The sequence below is a fragment of the Monodelphis domestica genome, chromosome 5 (genome assembly GCF_027887165.1).
Source record: "Monodelphis domestica isolate mMonDom1 chromosome 5, mMonDom1.pri, whole genome shotgun sequence".
Taxonomy (NCBI): Eukaryota; Metazoa; Chordata; class Mammalia; order Didelphimorphia; family Didelphidae; genus Monodelphis; species Monodelphis domestica.
In genome coordinates this window covers 3832874-3845213 of record NC_077231.1, presented here as the reverse complement: position 1 = coordinate 3845213, position 12340 = coordinate 3832874, and the positions used below count along the sequence as shown (strand labels likewise).

The window sequence follows — 12340 nt, the reverse complement described above, 5'->3', positions numbered from 1 at the left end:
TTAGAGATGTTCGCTTTCCTTTCTTGCTGTGGCAGCTGTGGCAGAAAGGATCCTCCCAAGGCTAAGCTCCCTACACCTGTGTGACACTTCACATCCGCTCTTGCCAGTCTTCTGGAAGCTTAACTCACGATGGGTTGGAGAAATGCTGGCATTTGGCTAAGTCTTTGCCCACTTGCAGGTATTTCCAGGAATTTCATAAGTGCATCAAAAGCCTGGAAATGAGTCTAGTCTGTCCCACATGCACTTTGGAGACCTGTTCTCCCAAAATGTCTCTGATGCCATTAGGCAGCCCCACTGCAGATGAGGAGGGAGGTGGCTGCTGTTGTAGTGTGGAACTGGTGCTTCTGGCTTGCACCTGCCACTTAGGAGAGATGGGGGATCTGGGGGACCCTCCCCAGGCCAGCCTTGCCGGCCACCTGCTTTGTTGCTGTTTGGGTGCTGGCCTTTCAGTCCTGCCCTACAGTTAGTCATAGAAAGGCCCCCAGAACCCAACTAAGTCAGCCTTCTTGTTTTCACTAAAGTCCAGAGAGGGAGCATGGCCTTCCTGGGTGGCATTTTCCTTTCTTAATAGAGGAAATAACAGAAATCAAGGGTTAGTGGAGGAAGAAGGTCTGCCTTTTGGGCAAAGTCAAGGTATTTGCTCTCCAGAAATAAAAGACGAGACATGTATTTTCAATGCCTGTTTCTTCTGGCATCCAGTGTTGGCGATGGTAGAGGCCCACACTATTCTGGGAGTAGATTGTTCCCCATCTTTCCCTGCTCTTCTCTCTAACACAGTGAATTAAATTGGGCTCTAGTTGAGTAGGGAGGAAGGTTTTTATGGTTATTGTTTCTTTTAAATCTCTTGGGAAAGACAGCAAGCGGCTGTGCCCTTTGGTTACTGTACTATTTCTATTTTTTTTTTTTGTTAACGGCCTAACTTGGTGGGTCCGGGCGGGGGGGAGGGGTTCTCCTACTTCACACATGGAGCTGTGATAGGCCAGCCGGTAGAAGTGCTCAGCCATGTTCTAACCAACACTTGGATGAATTCTTCCCAAAGAGTTTAGTTGTGAAAGTTGGCCAGGTTTGCCAGAAGAAGCTGCTTACATGGTTTCTCCCTCCATGCTGGTTTCTCATTTCTCAGAAATTAATCATCCCAACAATATTCTTCCCATGCCTGCATAGCCAGCCATACGGAGAGAACCCCATAAACTGTAAAAAGGTCCATTGGCTTTTATCTGGAGTGGACGAGACCCACGGAATGGGAACTCAGCTTTTTGCTTCTTTGACAGCTTGACCTATGGCGTTGGGAGCGCCAATAAAATCAAGTCCAAGTGGTTTGGTTGACTGCATTTCTCATTGCTTTCTCCTAGCAGGCCAAGGACAGGTTAAAAATCTGTTTGTCTGAGGCCCAGCAGCTTCCCATCTTTCCTTGCTGCAGGTTGACAGGGCAGCCATGGATATTTTTACAATGTGTTATTGGTTTGGACTTCATCTCCACCTGGGACTTCAGATTCGCTTAGCGGATGCTTCAGAAGCATTTGTATGAAAGGGCGAGGAGAAGAGAGCAAGCTGTGTGGCAGGCACAGTGCTAAATGCATTTACAAAGATTCTTACCAAGTGAGATGCTATTACTATTCCCATTTTATGGCTGAGGAAATTGAAGCAGATAGACATTAAAGGGACTTGCTCAGGGTCACTTGGCTAGTGTCTGAGGCCAATTTTGAACTCAGGCCTTTTTTTTTTGGACATTATTTTTTATTTGGTCAATTTCAAACATTATTCCTTGATTATAAAAATCATATTCTATTCCTCCCTCCCCTTCCCCTCCCCCTCCCATAACCGACACACAATTTCACTGGGTATCACATGTGTCCTTGATCCAGACCCGTTTCCATGTTGTTGGTGTTTGCACTAGGATGTTCATTTAGAGTCTCCATCCCCAACCACATCCTCTCGACCCATGTAATCAAGCAGTTGTTTTTTACTTCTGTGTTTCTGCTCCCACAGTTCTTCCCCTGGATGTGGAGAGTGTTCTTTCTTGTAGACCCCTCCAAGTTGTTCAGGATCACTGCATTGACACTAATGGAGAAGTCTATTACATTTGATTGTGCCACAGTGTATCAGTCTCTGTGTACAATGTTCTCCTGGTTCTGCTCCTCTCCCTCTGCATCAGTTCATGGAGGTCCTTCCAGTTCACATGGAATTCCTCCACTTTATTATTCCTTTTAGCACAATAGTATTCCATCACCAACATAGACCACAATTTGTTCAGCCATTCCCCAATTGAAGGGCATCCCCTCGTTTTCCAATTTTTGGCCACCACAAAGAGCTCAGCTATGAATATTTTTGTACATCATTTTCCTTATTGTCTCTTTGGGGTACAAACCCAGCAGTGCTATGGCTGGGTCAAAGGGCAGACAGTCTTTTAGCGCCCTTTGAGCAGAGTTCCAAATTGCCCTCCAGAATGGCTGGATCAATTCACAACTCCACCAGCAATGCATGAATATCCGACTTTGCCACATCCGCTCCAGCATTCATTGCTTTCCTTTGCTGTCATGTTAGCCTATCTGTTAGGTGTGAGGTGAACTTCAGGAACTCAGGTCTTTCTGACACTGTTCCTTCTAGGTTCTTCAGTTTCCTTACCTGCTCTCTAATTTGCTTGTATCTCAGATAATTTCACTTCTATGATTGATTCTGAAAAGCTTCTCCTTTGAGGAACACAGGTCTTATAGACACAGGTCTTATAGAAAGAGGAGAAGAGATTAATCAGGAAGGGTAACATCTGAGCCAGCTCTGCTCTTGGCCTAGCCCCACCATTCATTTTTGTGGTGGAGGGAAGTAAGCCCCAATAGGCTATGTGACCTGAAGTCACACAGGAATCAGGATTTGAACCCAGGCCCTCTTCCATCAGTCCCCTCAACTCCCCAAATTGCTTTGTGTTTATTCGGTGTCTGTCTTATTTTATCCATGTCCCTGTTGTCTGTCTGTTGCTCTCCTCGACAGTCCCTATAGCCCCAGGACCTACCACAGGCCAGATGCTTGGGAAATGTTTGTTGACTTGAGCCAAATTTCTAATTCCCCCCACAAAAGTTAGGACCAAAGAGGAGTTTTTTAAAATGTTGCAATGGGCTCATTGGTTTGGTTTTCTTTAATCAGGCATCTGCTAACAATGGCCACCCTCAGGAGTAGAGATCAGTTATTTATAGTGCCCCTTATATGAAAAGGGACCAAAATGGACTTAGTCATCCCACTTCAGTGAGAGGGGAGACCTTGATGTCCTAATCTGTTCTTGTATCTTGTCAAAAGATAGCTTGGGTGTTAGGAAGAGCAAAGAGAACTTGGGAGGCCTGCCTTTGGTAGGCAACTGCCGTGGGTTTGAATCTCACCTCTTCCACTAATACCCAGGAAAGAGAGCTTCTCAGGGTATCTGATAGAGCTCAGCTGGGAATCCACGATCCTGGGATCCTTGGGACCTGGAGGCCTCTGCTTGAAGAGCCCCTCTTCCCTCTGTTGGCCCAGATCCCCAGAGACACTTTGCTTCTATAGTTCCATGATTGAATTCTTTGACTTGGGAGGGGAAATCTTGTTGCCATTCACTCTGTTTTTAGCCTTTCTGAACCTCGTTAAACATTTCACAACAAACTAATTCAGATTCTGTTGAGATCGGATCTCAGAGAGAGGCCTCTTAAAGCTCTCACCTGACAAAGGTTCCACCACCATCCTCATCCTCCTGGGTATCCCAAGCTTTTCACATCCCTAAAGCTTGGTACCCAGAGCCAGATCTGATGCCCCAGCAGCCTGGGGTTACCTTTTTCTTGTTGGAGCTCAACTCACCCTGCTAACTGATTCACTGACCAGACAGGCTACCAAGAACCCCTGGGCTTTTTCAGATAAAACCTTTGGCTAGCCAGGACCAGAGGTGCCAGACTGATAATGAGCTTCTGCAGGCCTGGTCCTTTGATGACCGGTCCACAGTCTCTCTGGGCCTGCACTCAAAATCTTCCCAGCTTGGTGAGCCAGACTTGCTAAGGTTGGCAGAGCCATAGCATTCTTAGACACCAAAGCTGACTTGAGTGGAGGACCTCGTGCAGTTTTATAACTGTCTTTGTTTTCATATTTTTAAAACAACCCATAGCATTTCCAGGAGGCAGTATTTTAGCTGGGCCTTGTGGGAAAGCAGTAAGTAAAGGTTTCGGGGGGAGGGGGGCGCACAGAGTCTGTAACAGAAAGAAAGCATTCAGAGGATCCAAGATTAAAAATGGGTGCTCTCAGAGGGTGTCTAGACCAACCAGATCACTTTACAGATGAACAAATTGAGGCCCACAGGGGAAAAGTCATTTCCCCAAGCCCACATAGGGGACAGTAGATGGGATAGCTAAGATTTGAACCTGGGTCTTTTCTCCTGACTCCAATCTTAGCTCTTCACTTCACACACACTCTGTTCCTCTAGTTGCTCAGAAAATAATGACTAGCTAGGGTTAGCTGGGATATGGTGTGCATAGTAAAGAAAGTGGTGGGAGGTTTGGGAACAGTGTATGTGGTCATTGAGTCCAAAGCGCTGGACAAGATTCCTAGGCTAGAGTAAGCTCAGGAATCCCAGACATGAAAAGTAGAGGGGCCCTTGGAGGCCGTCTACTCTGGGCCCTTCATTTGACATCTTCAGTAGTAGAGCAGAGGTGGGAGCCCAGGTGGGTGCCTCAGAGTATTCAGAAGCTTATTCTAGCTCCCGTAGGGAATGGCCTGCTGGGAGCTTTGCTTGAAGCCCCTTCTTTGGCGGGCTGGCATGCCCCAAGAGCTTGTCTGGGGGCAGGTGACAGGCTCGTGTATTGGTTGCCAAGTGGTGTGACCAATACTTGGACTTGCGTCTATGGAGAGAAGAAGCGGCCAGCCCTCCTGCCCTTCTGGGTGCTCCCTTCCGAGACAAAGGAAAGTGGTGAGATTGTGTCAGAAGGTGCCCGTGGGTGGACAGAGGGAGCTCCTTGAGAAGCCTGGAGTCTCCTACAGAATGAAGAAGCCTGCCACTGTCTCATTAGGGAAGTCTGCTTCCTCCGATTCTTTAGAGATTCCGTTCTGCTCAGTGGCATTTTCTTTCTTTAAGAAACTTGGTGCGTTTTCTTCATAGCCAAACAGAAAGAAGACGGCCAGGGTAATGATTCTGATTAGTTCTTGGTGACCCAAGGAGGAGGTGAGGATTCGATTGCTTCCCTCCCTGCTCTTTCCAAGGCAGCCAGCCACCAATCCCACCGAGCTCCCTTCCGGGCTAGGGGTCTATTGTTCCTGTGGAAGTTGCAGGAAAGGGATGGGAAGGATGTGGGGGGTGGAGAGGAAGTGGTTTTGTTTGGAAAGGCCTTTCGTCTCTGGTGAGTGGCTTTGGAGATTTTCTTTGGACTCCCAATCTGGCAAATCCAAATTCTGTGCTGAAAATCGAAACTTTACCGAAACTCCCTCACGTCACAGGCCGGCCAGTGACAGCTGGGAGTGAAGTTCTTCGTCTCCTCCAGGTTTCCCTTGTTCAGTAGATAGTCGCCGTTTTCCTGAAAGTGCAACTGAAGTTTGACATTTCAGCAAACCTGAAGCTGTTCTCAAGGTAGTCCCTGGGATGTGTAGGCCTCTAATCCATCAACAGCCTTTGGTTATTTTTGTGTTACTACTGAGAGCTGGCATTTCTAGAGCATTTTATGAGTGGCAGGACCCTTGATGTACATCCTCTTGACTGGTACCCACAGGGACTGTGTGAGATAGGTGCTGTTCATCCCACTTTACAGATGAAGAAACTGAGGATAAAAGTAATGGGCTCAGCCAACTAGTGAACCCTTAGCCAGATTCATCCCCTCCTTTGGGCTTTTTAAATATTGCCGCTTTTTCTTCTGAGTTAGTGAAAATCTGATTTCAAGCGTACCTCCTGGCACATGGAGATGTTTATGGCTCCTTCGGCCCACCAAGAAGGGCCGGCTTTGTTTCCGCTCACAGCAGAGCACTGGGGGTGTGGCTGAGAGACCCTAGATGGCCGGGATTGTCCCAGGCTGCTTTGGGATCCTATCAGCATCCCCTGTGCAAGGGGGGCCTTGCTCAGCGTCTTTCTATTTGAAAAGGAAAACTCCTTTGAAGCATAAGGAAATGATTTACAGGGCGCCTATATTTTCCAAGGGTTTGGGGTTTTTTGTCTTTTGTCGTTTAGTCAACTTTACAGTAAAAAGATACAGACATTCACAACAACTTCTCCATTATTAACAGTGCTGGGTTTCAGGGCCTCCGAATGAGTAGCCATTGGAAGGAATTGCCCTGTTAGGTAGGGAGGTCACATTAGAAGTCTGCATCTATTTCTTCTGGGTCTCTGGCATGACACATTTGTTGGGCACCCAGCGGCTCACCCTGTTCTTTGTGGCAAGAGACTTCTGAAGTGTCCCTCCACTGTCTCCCAACCCTTGGGCACTTAGGGGTTTCCACTTTTCCTTTTGTATATGTTACAGCAATAAAACCTTTGAACAAATGGTTGTTTTTAATTACCGTCCTGATTGAATAGAAGCTGCATCTCTCCTTCCTCTCCTCCCAACCCTTGAGCTCCTCCTAGGGCTGGTTCTCTTTTTCTTACTAGAACTAAATGGTTGGGGTGCGGGTGGGGGCCCTACACTTTAGCAGTAGTAGAGAAGGGAAAGGAATCTGCCTGTCTGTATCTCTCTTCCTTTGTTCATCCATCAGCATTGATTAAGGGCTTACTTAGTCCAGCTCCTGGGAGGCTGTCCTGGGCTACACAGAAAGAGACAGGCCGTTCTTGCCCTCCAGAACTCCGTCTGGGGCAGTGGGAAGGAGAAAAACAAACACATCCATGCAAACGGCTAAAAATGGGAGAATTAATCGAAGGAAGACACCAGAATTAAGAAGGCCTGGGAAAGGCAGAAGATGGGTTTTGGGGGGATTTAATGGAAGCCAGGGAGAAGTAGGGAGAAACCTTCTGGGTATGGGGGACAATCAGAGAAAATATCTGGTTCCCAGAGAGGGAGAGTCTTGTTTGAGGACCAGCCAGGAGGCCGGCATCACTACATGGAAGAAGACTAGAAAGAGAGGAGGGCCAGGCTGTGAAGACCTTTGGACACCAAACAGAGCATTTTGTTTTTGAGCCTGGAGGTGAGTGAGTAGGGGTGGGTGACTTGGCTTTAGGAAAACCCCTGATGACTGAATGATGCTGGATCTGAGGATCTGGAGAGACTTGTGCAAGAGAGACCGACCGGCCGGCCGGCATGGGTCCACCCTGGCTAGGCAGCAGCTCAGAGGAGGCAGTTGTGAAATGGACGGCCATGGTGCCGTACTAATTACGGGGGGTGAGGGGCTGAGCGTGCAGGCCCAAGCAGATCGAAGCCAATTCCTCCTTCAAGGGGACAGCCGAGACGGCTCTCGGCTCCCCTTCTCCTTCTTCTGCTTGTTGTTCGGTTTAGGTTAAGTGCACGTACCATTGAGTCCCTTAGAAACTGGAGGAGACGAGCTGGGGCCTTTTAGAAATCAGGATGAAGCAATGTTCTTCCATTCCACAAGCGTCACTACTCTTACTGGGCATCGACTAGGCCTTGGGTGTGTGACACCAAGATGAGATCCAGGCCCTGACTTCAAGGAGCTTAGGATAGGATTGAGAGAGAGAGAGAGAAATGGCCTCTCGGGGCCCTTGGAGAGAATCTGGCCTCACACACTATCTAGCTGTATAGCCCAGGCACATCATTTAGCCTCCTGCCGTCTCGGTTTCCTCATCTGTAAGATGGGTATGATTCCAGTAGTGCCCATCTCCCAAGGTTGTGGAGAAGAGAACAGATCTACCACCTTTTGCAAACCTTAAATGCGCTAGAAATGCAAGCTTTTCACTATGTGTAGTATTCCACAAGGAGGCCAAGTGGTGGCCATGGCCCCAGGAACTGTCTCTGGCTCTCCTGTCTAATGGTGGTGTGGGCCTTTTGTTTACAGATGATGGGCAGATAGCTGGGCTGGGTGAGGGTCAGGATAAAGGACGTCTCCCTAGTCTAGAACAAGAGAATGAATCAAATGCTATGACATTTAACAGAGATAAAGATAAAGCTTGGCCCGTGGTTTCATGAGCTTTTGCAGGGGTTTTCTCTGAAGTGACTCGAAGATGGAGCCCAGAATCTGCTTCCCTCCAAGTATTTTTGTTCAGCTGTTTCAGTTATGACCTACTCTTTGTGACCTCATTTGGGGTTTTCTTGGCAGAGATACATACTGGAGAAGGTTGCCACTTTGGTCTCCAGCTCATTTTACAAATGAGGAAACTGAGGCCACATTTGAACTCAGGCCTTCCTAAGTCCAGCCCTGGCACTCTGTCCACTGCATCATCTAGTTGTCCTTCCTCTCCAGCCATATAGCACACGTAACAAGTTAATGTCTAGATATTCTGTTTCCTCCTGACCATTCTTCTCTTCCCACCTGGGCATTTGAAGTGCTTCGGAGGTCTCTTTGTTCAGCTTTCTCTCACTAGCCCACCTTATTCTCTCCCATTCTCCATTCCTGCCCCCTAAAAAAATGAAAAGAGAGAAAAACGAAACCCCGTGCCGTGCACATCATCAAAATCAGTACCCATAGAAGTCTTGTCCAAAAACACGTGCCCGTTGCCCATGAGGAAGCCTCTGGAATTATGTGCACTATCCGAGTTTTGTGTCATTATTGGGTGTTGTTCTCTGGATGCCGTCCAGATTGATCCAGAACGTCTTCCCAGGAAGTTGTCCTGGGAAGAAAGTTCGACAACTTTCAGGAGTCGTCCCTGTTATCGCATGTTCGAGCACAATTCCGTCACCTTCACATACCATCGTTTGGCGATTCCCCTGGACGAGAGCACACCCCTGGGTTCCATTCTTTTAACCCCACAAGAAGAGCCGCTGTGAGCATTTGTGTACGTCTGGATTCTTTCTGTGATCTCTTTGGGGTATAGACCTGTTCAACCAACACCACATTCATGTTGTACCTCTTTTGCCTTAGTCCCATCAACAATTAGAATTTCCCTTTTTTTGACATTTGTGCTCAAAAACTCATTTTCACAATCATCTCATAGGGGATGTTGTTGGTGACTGTGGGTAGAAATTGGGGGGCTCTGGTGGGCCACAAAGACCACGAGTCAGCACTGTGACGTGGTAGCCAAACGTCTGTACCATTCAAGCCTACATTGAGGGGGAAAGTGGGGGCCCAAGGGGGATCCTCCTGGGCAACACATTTCAGTAAGAATACAGCAAGCTGAGATGTGAGATGTTTCCCGCCAAGACAGCTTGATGAAAATGGGAAACAGCTTAGCATCCGGGAGGCTGTTAGAGCTTACGGTATGAGAAGGGGAATAACGTGAGCTCTGGAGACTAAGGGGGTTGTGGGCCATCTGAGAGATAACAGGGAGTCACAGAGGGCTTTTGAGCAGGGCAGTGGCATGTACTGGAGAGTCATGGTGGCATTAGAGACTTGCGTCAGGGAGATGATTACCTCAGCCTGGGTCAGAAGGGCTTAGTGGGATGTGAGAGGTGTCATAGCAGGAGAATTGATGCCCTCTCCTGGCCTCGAGTCTCTCACTCTGTGCTCCAGGCTGCCATCCATGCTGCTGCCAAATTAATCTAGCTGTGGGACTTCCCTCTTCAGTCTACTCCAGGGGCTCCAAGCTAGTGCCTCGAGGACTACAGAGAAACACCTTCTGTTGTGTTTTTAAAGCCCTCCACAGCCAGGCTCCAGCCTCACTGGCCACCACGGCTCCCTCTCGGAGCATCCTCCCAAACAGCACTCTCAGCAGCCAGCTCCCTGGCATGCCCTCTCCTCCCTCTCTGCCTTTGTAGCTGCTCCCCTCCTGCCCAGGCTGATTTGGAGACGTGCTCTCTGTTGCCCTTACCCCAACTCCCTGCCCTCCCACCGTTAGAAGGGAAGTTCCTCAGGAGCAGGAGTGGATTCTAGGTGGACCGCGTTGTGGAAACTGATGTTGGGGAAGAGTTACTTGGCAAAACAAGATATTTCAGCTGTCGGATTTATTTATTCATTTATTCATTTATTTATTTATTTAGGTTCTTATCTTCTATCTTAAAATTGATCCTTAGAATTGGTTCCAAGGCAGAAGAATGGTATGGGCTAGGCTAGGCAGTGGGGTTAAGTGACTTGCCCAGGGTTACCCAGCTAGGAAAATTTGAACCCAGGACCTTCCATCTCCAGGCTTGGCTCTCAATCCACCTTCCTCCATCAATTTATTTTTAATAAGCAAGAATATAATGGAGGAGAATTGTACCAGGCTCTGCATTTACTGAGCTCAGGTCCCTTCAGGGTGAAGCATGTCTTGAAGCTCTGGATCATGTCTCCCATTCGGTGGGGACATACCATGTGTGAGGAAGGAGCTCCAGAGAAGTTGGTGACTGAAACAGTCACATTTATGAAAATGTGTTTATTAAGGAAAAAGCTCTTTGAAAATCGGGGTGATGTTATAGGGTAAAACTGTAGGATCCTTCTTTATTATTGCAAAACCCACTGGTTTTCTCATGCCAAAGAACATGGAAGGAGATTTAAACCAAAAATAAAAATTACCATTTTTCTTCAGGATCATAAGATGAAGCAAATTCCTTTTAGGATCAAAAATTTCCCCCTGAAAGTTACATATTTGAAAAAAAAACCTGAAGATGAAGGAAGGAATGAAAATGGGTTTATGAAGTCCTTTTCTACACCAGACTATGCCAAGTGATCAGGATAGTGGTAGTTTCTCGGTAACCGAGGATGACGATTGTCTTTGTGCGCTTTCATCCGTGATGTAGATGAGTGTGCACAAAGACACTTGTGTGTGAAGGAGATTTAAGTGGAAAAGTCGGTGCAGAGACAGTCCCGCTCTCTTGGCGTTGGAAGCCTGGGTCCATTGGCACAAAAAGTCGTTACACCTGGAGACTTCCTCAGCTGCATTGGATGGCCGTGTTGTCCTTTGTACTCTAACACGCCCTGAATACTCCACAGTGCTTTGCTGCGTCGCCCTCTCAGCCGTTGAACCTCCTTGTTGGTTTCTTCCACCTGCTCCGCCGAAGCAGTCTTCACATGCTGGGTGAGCAAAGCTCTGGTTCACCAGGGGTCGACGACCCAATGGCTACCCTCCCAAGGTTTGGCCGGCCTGTCCAAGCCGTTGTCCGGGGTGTGGCCGCATGCTAGCAGCTCCTGGGAGCCACCAGTGAGAGCTGGGTGTCAGGTGGGGGTCCGAGGCTGGAGAGCTGCCCTAGGAGGGCACGACAAGCCCTCCATACCGGAGATACTACCCCTCCCTGAGCACCCCATACACGCCCCCAAAAAAGTGTTCAGGATACAAGTGCAAAAAGCAGCCAGGTTCCTGGCCTCCAGGAGCTTCCCTCCGAGGGGAAGACTGCACTCAGGGCCGATTGAGACTGGGAGGGTGGAGGCCTAGAGCACCTGTTGGGCAGACCTGCTTCCCAAGGATGTCTGTGCTGGTTTAGTAGCTGGTATTGTCGGGGAGCCCTAGGGTTTGCAAAGCTCTTCACTATGTCATTGGAGCCTCTGTCTCTGTTCCTATTACAGACGTGAAAAAGGAGGATAAAAAAGGTTAAGTGGCTTTCCCACCATCACACAGCTAGTATCTGGGACAGCGTTTGAATTCGGGTCTTTGTAACTCCAATTCTGCGGTTTAATGATTGTTCCCAGAAACAAAGATGTGGCAGATTGGCAGAGGCTGAAGAGATGATGGACATTTGGGGTGGGAAGGACGTGCCTTGGGCTAGAGAGTCCAAGAATGCAGGTCGGAGAGTGCAGTCCTTAAATTCGTACTGTGTTGCAGGGCGCCGGAGTTGACTCGGTTTAAGAAATAATCTTTTTGGTATTTCCTGTGTGTGAGTGTGAGTGATTCTTAAATAGGAGTAAATAAGAGAACCCCGTGGCGTCGCAAACACATGATGCAATCGTTCGCCCAAGGTGGGGGAGAGGCTTGTTAGGGCGAGGTGGGAGCTTTCCCAGTGGAGGGTCCTAGTGCAGCTAGCAGGGCCCTGACTGCTTTCATGGGGCTGTTAGAGAGACATAAAATGCTGCCCTTTCCTCATAACAAGTGCTTCTCAGGCAGGCCAGGGATGCTCTCTAGTGGACACCCCTTAGGGGTGCCGTAGGGTTTTCACTAGGTGGTTGCTGAGATTGTGAGAGCCCGTGGGCTCACTGGGCACCTGACATTGCAACAGAAAAATCTCATGGCTTTTATTTGTAGGAATCATAACTATGAAAGCTGTCCGAGTTTGTTCACGGATGACCTGTGTTTAAGCCTTATTTGTATGTTAAAGGTGATAGGAGTCTTCATCTTATTTAAATAAAATAGAAGCTAAGAAAAATTGTTTGGCCTATTTTATGTGAAGGAGCATTTCTTTTT

General features: G+C 48.1%; 1 protein-coding gene across 4 annotated transcripts in view; it reads left to right on the top strand.

The window, feature by feature from the left end:
• The window catches only part of TCF20 (transcription factor 20), a 75477-nt gene that overhangs the window by 16033 nt on the left and 47104 nt on the right, over positions 1-12340 (top strand). The gene's annotated exons all lie outside the window — the stretch shown is intronic.